Genomic DNA, 8,675 nt, shown 5'->3' on the forward strand with positions numbered 1-8,675 from the left:
TACACAGGCTTCATAGACTAACAGAGAAATGTCTGTCCTAGTAAAATCTGAAAGGCTCTTCACTTTGAGTTCAGCTTCCACAAAATCCTTGGGCCATGATGTCCCAGCCCTCCAGCATTTCAGAAATGGTACTATGAGTAAATCCAGCCTATCCTGGCAAAGGAGGGCTGTCAGTCTTAACTAGCTGGACACACACCTTTCCTGAGGTAAATACTTGTGTTCACGTTAATGCCAAATAGGGCAGCAATTTTCTCATCTCCTAGAAAGCCCTGTAGCAATTCAGCTGAAATTCAGTTCAGAGAGTGGTTGGGAAAGAGCCTGCAAATGGTGTGAGTTGCTTTTACACGGAAGGAGAGAACAACCAGACCCACCGTATCTTGCACAGTCCATATCCTGATACTAACCATCACTGCTCAGGACCACAGCACCCCCTTCACAGACAGTGGCAGTGATAAAAGAGACAAGGACTGGTTAACAGCTTATCATGGGGAAGGTGCAACTGGCATTTATCAGCACCTGTTGGATCCTTCTCCCCTGCGTGAGATTTGTGCATACAGAAACGTGACTCGATGGCCTTGCACTGTTCCTGAATAACAGCTTCTTCACCTGGTCGTGGTAGGTATCTATACCACCATGGATGACAGGGCTGGTACTCCACACATGTAAAGCAAAACAGTCCCATCGATTTCCCCTTGCTCAGCAAGTGCTTTGCTAACACAGCAAGAACTTACTCCTAGGTAAAGGAGACCCAAGATTTTAGCAGTAGGCTGGAAGTAATGTGAATTCCTCTCATCCAGGACAGCTCTGGTAAATATTCATAAAACATGAGTCACTAAAAACTGTTGCTGTGACAGTTTGATGCATCATTCAATCAGCAGCATTTAATCTCCAGACAAGTTTGTTCTTTACACACATTTTCTAATCAGTATTTCCATTTCAGTTCAGAACAGGACACAATACACTAAGCTTGAACATGTATTTGTTTTTAACCATTTCCATGTCAGAAAATGCTGACCATGTGTCAATCCAGCTGAAACCACAGAGCACTCTGAAGGTTTTATACAGGAGAGATTTCAACATTTTTCTCATGAAGTGTCCAGCTTCCGTTTTTGTAAGAAAGATTGAAACAAATATACCTAATCTTTGAGTCACTTTTTCAACTGTATTTAGGTGGCAGTTAGCACTTTCAGACTGCTGAGTAAAAGGATCCAAGAGCGAGTTATTAGTCATGATTATTACAGTTGTGATCCTGCACAGGGCTTGCATTAGATCATTAGAGTTTGCCCAAGGCTTTGTACTCAGCCCAGCTATCTCCTTGGTTATCTCCAACCATCTGACCAGACCTGAACAAGAAATAATACTGCTGAAGTCTTTATGCTCTTCCAACACAAGTTAGGGACTTCTGACAGTATTGCAGTTATTCCTGTGACATCAGGATGGCTCCAAACCTTGCAGTTACCGTGCTGAGAATGGGCAGAAGGTCCATCTTACCTCCAACACAGTGGTATGGTCCTTGCCTTTATCATGACTGGCTTCAGTTGAGCCTGTCAATTGTTTTGCAGATGCAGAATGATCCTTAGTGATTCCACACTAGCAGAGTATCAGAAAACCTCATTCATTATATCCTTTCTCTAAAAGGTGTAAATGGAACTGTACAATGAAGCTGTGAAGTTTTGTAATACAAGGCTTTTAGAGGTTGGTTTTGATCTGGTTAAGAGCACTCGCCTCACTTGTTATGTAAAATTTTAACATGTGTGCTGTGTCATACAGTTCTATTCTTCTAAAGCTTTGATTAAATAAGGAGGTGGCACATTGTACATGCTAACCTCTTTCCGAGAGCTGAAACAAGTGCTGTGGCTTTCAGAATTCAAAGCCCTGAGCATTGCCTTAATAACTGTGTCAACCCTGAAGCACAAAGCAGCAGTACAGTGAGTCTTACAACACTCATGTTTTCCCTTAGCGCACGAAGCATACAAGTGACGACTGGAAAGTCCCCTCAGTGCCGTTAATCCAGCTCTTTGGCTATGAGACACAGGCACTCCCGCCCACAGGCCTTCCCTGCTGCACACTCAGCAGCTTTTGCCAGAATTCCTTTGACTGCTTCCTTTCCCCCTCTCCCTGAGACCAGCATTTAAGGCTTCAAATCCATGTAAGCCCTGGCTTTTAGCCTCAGGAAGATGAGGCTGCATCAACCCAGCCCTCTCTGCATTGTCTTCTCTGTCCCTACCTCAAAGTTGTTGATTATTTCTCTTATTAGTTGACACAGATGCAGTCAATGCACTTAGGAATGATAATCCCATGACTGACTTTATACAGGACCTATAACCTTCTCTGCCTCTTCCTGCAGAAGAAATGCACAGGAATTCCAACTGTATCCCAATAGATAAATAAGAAAATTATCAACTACCAAAAAAAAAAAAAAAGGCAGTGAAGCTGGACTACAGAAAGCACTGTTGACGGTCAGTGGTGGAGATCCTGTAATGTCAGCCATGTTACAGAGGTGGAGAACTCAAACAACTACATGGAATGTTTCCATGGTGCTCTAACATTCCATTTCTTTATATAGTAAGATATACAAGTGAAGAATCATAAGCTTTTGTGAGTTCTCCCGCTGCAAGCATTGGCATTCATAATCTTTAGACCTGCGGTGAGTTGCACGACTCAGGTATGAGGAGGCAGATACAAACAGCTCTCCACTCAAGACAAGGCTTACAAGCAAAGCCAGCTTTTCCACTAATGCTGATGCCAAAAATCTTAAATTAAGGAAACAAGTCACAACAGCACATCTGCACTGACCAAGCGTAAGGCTTCAATATTGTTTTTCCTCATTCGGACAAATTTGAGTCACAGTGCTGCCACATACAAGTGCTTCACATGTTTTCTGTAACACCTTTGTTTCCCTCTCCCAGAGAACAGCCACTCCCTCTATCCCAAATAGCAAGGATTTGGTTTCCCATCCAGTATCTTCTGCAGCCTTTGAACAGTCCTGAGAGAAGCAGTAATAAACTATCAGTTGATGATGATAAAGGCAAGGACCATACCACTGTGTTGGAGGTAAGATGGACCTTCTGCCCATTCTCAGCATGGTAACTGCAAGGTTTGGAGCCATCCTGATGTCACAGGAATGACTGCAATACTGTCAGCAGCACAATCTACATTAAGCTACAGCGTATGTGTTAGAGGGACCAAGTGTTCTCGAGCTTTAACTGAATTATTACAAGTTTCATGGGAGCCAGAGGGCCTTGTCTGCAGAGAAGTGGCAGTAGCATGGAATAATGTCACAACACGTGCTATTTTCTGACTCTGATGGCACTCTTCCACTCAAAGTTGCTATGCCAATAGGTTCACCTAAGGGACTTCCATACGTCAGACTTACGGTAGTGAGCAAGCCCTGGCCAATTCTATGTATAGAATATATAGCCTAAAGTTGGTACTTTTTTGGTTTGGTTTGGTTTTAATAGACCATTTTCCACTTCTGGCTTCAGAGACATCTCTGCCTAAATACTACACTACATGCAAGCTGAGGAAATACCAGCGGGTGAAATACCACAGCAAGAAATACTGCTGTGTGAAAATAAAACTGCAGTCACCCCTGGTCTGTACGGAAACTATGTGACCGCACTCCACGTCTTAAAAGTGTTAAAGCAAAACAAAAATGGCTTCACACGCTGTTCAGTTCTGAGACACCCTGAACACTGTTCAAGAGACTTGCAAAAAGGCAGCAGTCTTACATAAATGTGCTGATCATCTCATTCTCAAATGCATGACGCTCACATTGAACTTTGCTGCCCTTGAAGTGGTTAAGAAACCAAGAAAAGGTGCCAAACGCTCCCCTGGTACATATTTCAACCAAAATGTATGCACTTAACATGAGGGACAAATTTGCCCCAAAACGCTAAAATATGGATTAACTTTAGCCCTTGCTTAGAACAGAACTGTAAGGGTTTAGACCAAACCATTTTAATAAAAATTAAGTATAACTCACTGAGGAAATGCTTCCACGGAGGCTGTTTGTTTTAAACACAGCAAGAAGATTCCCTCTGCAGATCATTTGCTCTATCTTAGAAAAACATTTCTTTTTCTCTAGGGTCAAGAACTAGGTTTAGGGACCCTGGCAGTGCAGGGTGAACAGTTGGACTCAATGATCTTGAAGGTCTCTGCCAATCAAAGTGATGCTGTGAACGAACGTTCTGTGCTTGCATACAGGTACAGAATCAGTTACAGAATGAACTAGCAAAGCTGAAAATTTTCTTGCAGTTTTTGTTTTGTTTTAAAAATAAAACCAGCTATTAATTCTTAATTCCTTCTCCTTCAGCCCTGCAATGACAGCAGCAGCAGCCCTCAGGCACAAATAAGCAAGCAAAGAAGGAATGCTGCCAAATACTTAGCTCCAGGACTGAGAAATTATCCAACCACCACAGCAAAGAGATTATTAGCCATCTCGACAGTCCTCCCATAGCCTTTATTCTCAGAGAACTAGGTGCCAAGGACTAGGACAGCTAAGTACACTTATTTTTATCTCGCACTCCATTCTACAAATCCAAGACTGACCATGTCTGAGATGCAAGCTTCTGTCTACCTATCTGAAGGGAAAACAGTGGAGGGGCATGAGCTTGGAGTCATGATACTACAGAAACAGTGAGACAGGATGATCTCCGCGTATTCAGAGACATTGAGCTCCTGTCCCTAGGAGTAGTCATATGAAAATAGAGCAACACCTGAAAACACCCTAAGAATTCTTCTGGTAGTCTCCATCTCAGTCACCTCCAATGCTCCTTCTGGGTCTGCTAGACAGACTGCTTAAAAAATCTCCTAAAGAGCTTCCCATGGTTTTTTCTGGTAAGTAGCTTCAAGCTTCTGGCTCACTAAGCTCAATGTCAATAACTTTCCAGAGATTTCACATCAATCTCAAAACTTTCTAGATCGCACTAGAGCATTCTCCAGGCAATCAGCAGCTGTTGGTGAACACTGCCATAGCTTGCCTACCATCCCCGAATGTCCCATCTCAACTTTCATCCGTGGCGGAGAGGTGGTAAAAGGCTTTATCTTCTCTCACCATTTGCTGTTCAATCTGACACTCATTTGCCTTGAAGGCTCTGCACTAAGTAGCTATTTACAAAACTTGCGAGGTCCGCAGTCATTCAATGACTTTTAATGTAATAACCTGTGTGAAGCAGCACTATATGCTATATTCCAAATTATGGGATGGCCAAGGAAGCCCTTAAACCTTTTACAGAGAGGACATACCAACAGAGTTGCTGTGGAGCCACACCACTCAGAGATACTAGGAAATACTCAAAGCAGAAGTGGCCCAGCTCGGCCAGGCTCTGATTTGTGCTGCTCCCTACTCTGGTTCAAGCAGCATCACTGCAGTCTTTGAGCTGCATTCTCGGGAGGCACAGCTACAACAAAAAAGAGAACAAGTGGTGAAGGGAATCAGAGAGCATTTCCTAGTCTCCAGATCACAGTGCCTGCCCTGCCTGAACCCAAATACGACACCAGGATAAAACGCAGACATGCAGCAGCCTCCCTTCCTCCAAGTGCTGCATCCTACTTTCCCACAGAAATGAAACCTTGGTGATCAGCCCAGGTTGTAAATCAAGCCTGAGGCACTTGCTACATTCTTACAGGGAAGCTCGCAGAGAACTCAGTGTTAACTTCTATCGAACCACGGCCAGGCAGGCAGCCTCTTAGCAACTGTCTCACCCACCCTTATTCTCATCAAAACACCAACATCTAGACATGAACCACATTACCATCACACCCTCCTCACCTGCTCTGCCACTAAGAGCAGACTATCAAGAGGGCAACTTTATACTGGGAAAAGAGGCACCGGTTCTTGCTGGTTAGCACACACTGCCTGTTTTCACCTCTCTACCTCTAAAGACAAGACAAACCTAAACTGTTTAGCAATCCACCTGCTGACAAATACCTCGCGCAAGCTACACCTGACTGTGAAAAATGAAGAAACTGGAATCCTAAAATCCAAAGTTATTATTTTTACAGAGTGCATCATTTTCACATTGTTCTCCTGACAGAAGGGAAGTGTTTTCTCTGTTCAGACAGTGTCAGGTAGTCCAGAAAAACTCACAGAAATTTCACTGTTACTGCTCCCATTTGCTTGTTCTAAAGACTGTATTAATTTCTTTTTTACTGTTCAAATACTCCATTTCTGCATGCTACAAATCTTGATCTAAGCTAATAATTTGTGTGGATAAACAATGCAATTAATTAAATAGCCACATTGTTCTCCCTTTTACAGTACCTCTGGTAAAACAACCAGTTCTTACTTTCTGGAGAGAAAGGTAACACAAACTCACCTACTCCTCTGTATGTTCATACACATAAGCACACACAAAGAAGTGTTTAATGTGTTGAACATTAGCCCCTGTTTTAAAGTTTATTTACAAATAAAAATGGCCAAAACCCAAGTTAACAGCAAGTTCAAGTGTCAAATTCAGGAAAACTTTCTCCTTTATGTGCTCATCACAGGTGTCATGGTAACACCTTCAAGCTTGTTTTACTCCACATTTTATTTGATACCAGAGAACTTCAACTGACGAGAAATGAGGTGGAATCAATTTTAGTCCAACTCCTTCTTACCTTCTGGGCTTTTCCCAAATCTTCGTCCGCGAAGCCAAGCCATGATGAATAGAAACAGAAGATGAAATGAGGCAATGGTCCTCAGGATGCTGGGAAAAAGTAGGCTGGCTCTATCACCTCGCAGATCAGTTAGGAGGGAAGCACCTTTGATGCAGATCAGTGCTGTGAAGCACCTTTGTTGCAGAAATCCTGGAGGAAGACAAGGCTTTAGTGAAATCTGCATCAGGTAAACCAAACCTGTGCTTTTAATCACTGCAACCACACTAGGACGTTTCTCTGCAATTCTGTTTCATCCACGGTCTACAGATTTTCAAGCATTTTCAGAAATTTTAATTTGAAGTGAGCAGGTACAAATTATTAGTCATTGCAGTCGAGAATAAATGCCCAGCTCTAGTAAGTGTTCTCTGTATTTTTACCATTATTTCAACTCCCAGTAAAAGAAAAATAACTGCTGAGGATTCAGGCATTTGAAGCAATGTTCTTCCAGCTGACAGTTGCTTCACGGTGAACACAGAAAAAAGAGTAAAACTTCAACTTTACTTTTGTTCTCAGTAGTGTATCACAATGAGCCATGAAGCTTACAGAGACAATCTCCCGTGGAATCTCTGGTGTAATCCCTCTGTCATCATGCACACTAATTTAATCCACTGTACTCTGTTCAGACAGGTCATCTCATGAAATTTGAAGCAACTCAGTATGGGAGCTCAACCTCCCTCTTGATTTTCTTGAAAAGCATTTAGCATTGGGGGTGGAAGGATGCAGAAGAGGAAGAAGAGCAAGACAAAGCGTGCTCAACACAAGCTTCAACCTCTTCAGAAACCAGACTAGAATTGCCAGAGGGAAAAAGGCAGCAATCACAACCACTCCAGGCAATCACTAGATGGTGCTTCTAAGAGGAAAAGACCTCTAACAACCCAGACACCATCTGTAAGCCACATGAAAAAGACTCCCCATCCCATTTGTAACTGTGTAGGCCAAGTCTCCTCCTGCACAAACACAGCACAGTCTGGCAACACCTAGTGCAAGTACTTACAGAAAAAAGTGACAGCTCTTGGCTAATGCTCAGTTTCTTTTAATTCAGTTTGGCCCCTGAAGAGCCAGTTTGAGTGCTCTGAGTGGTCCAGAAGGAGATCGGAGACAGGGAGAGGTCTGGGGAGCAAGATGATCATTCAGCATTTTGTCCGTTAACAGGATGCCAGTATTCAATCTCGACAGAGCATTCTTCTGCAGTGGGTCAGCACACTCCGTGCTGTCTCAGTCCTCTACCTGGCAATAAATCCGAGTCGGTAAATTTAAAACTCCACTGTAATGCTAAATGATCTGTCCCTCACCACCCCCTCCAAAGTGCTTCATTCTCAGGGGAATAACACTGGCATTTATGAAAGCAAATGCTCAGGGTTTTGCTAATGAGCTAGAACCTTCCACCTTCAGATCATAAGCATGAACTCTGCTTATCTCAAAGGTAAAAATACTGTTTCTACCAGAAGTTTGATGTCAAGATGACTTCTAGCTCCAGCTCCTCCATCATAAATTCATCTTTATGTTTTCTGTGCAGTTGTATTTTCCAAGTCAGATGAGGCTTTGAGCTCAGCTTTGAACCCCAACTACAGCAAGATCCAAAATAATTTTGATACAGAGCTTCAGGATATACACAACAGAATGATCACACTTCAAAAAGCAAAAACTAAAAAGAATTTTTAAAAAGAAAGTTCTACAAACTAGACTTCACAAAAGTGCCCCAAATACTGAGATTTTTCAGGAAAGAGCTACAGGAAATCTGCATAAATATCAGCTGCTTTAGTCCCCTTTAACACTAAAGATTCCACTATGGCCACACTATTTGAACAATCTGGTTTTGCTTATGTACGAACAGCCGTAACTGATACATATTTGAGAAGGAAGTCATACAAAATCTGAAGAACTTGCTTTGGGGGGGAAAATAACAGCGATCAGGCTTTTGCATCTGCAAATCCCTGCAGGGTTTGTGCCCCTTTTTGCTGCTACACTAAAATCACAGCATTATGTTGTAGCGTTGCTCCTATCCACTGCAGAGGTTCCTCTCTTCCACAGGA

The sequence above is a fragment of the Buceros rhinoceros genome, unplaced genomic scaffold (genome assembly GCF_000710305.1).
Source record: "Buceros rhinoceros silvestris isolate BGI_N320 unplaced genomic scaffold, ASM71030v1 scaffold22355, whole genome shotgun sequence".
Taxonomy (NCBI): domain Eukaryota; kingdom Metazoa; phylum Chordata; class Aves; order Bucerotiformes; family Bucerotidae; genus Buceros; species Buceros rhinoceros.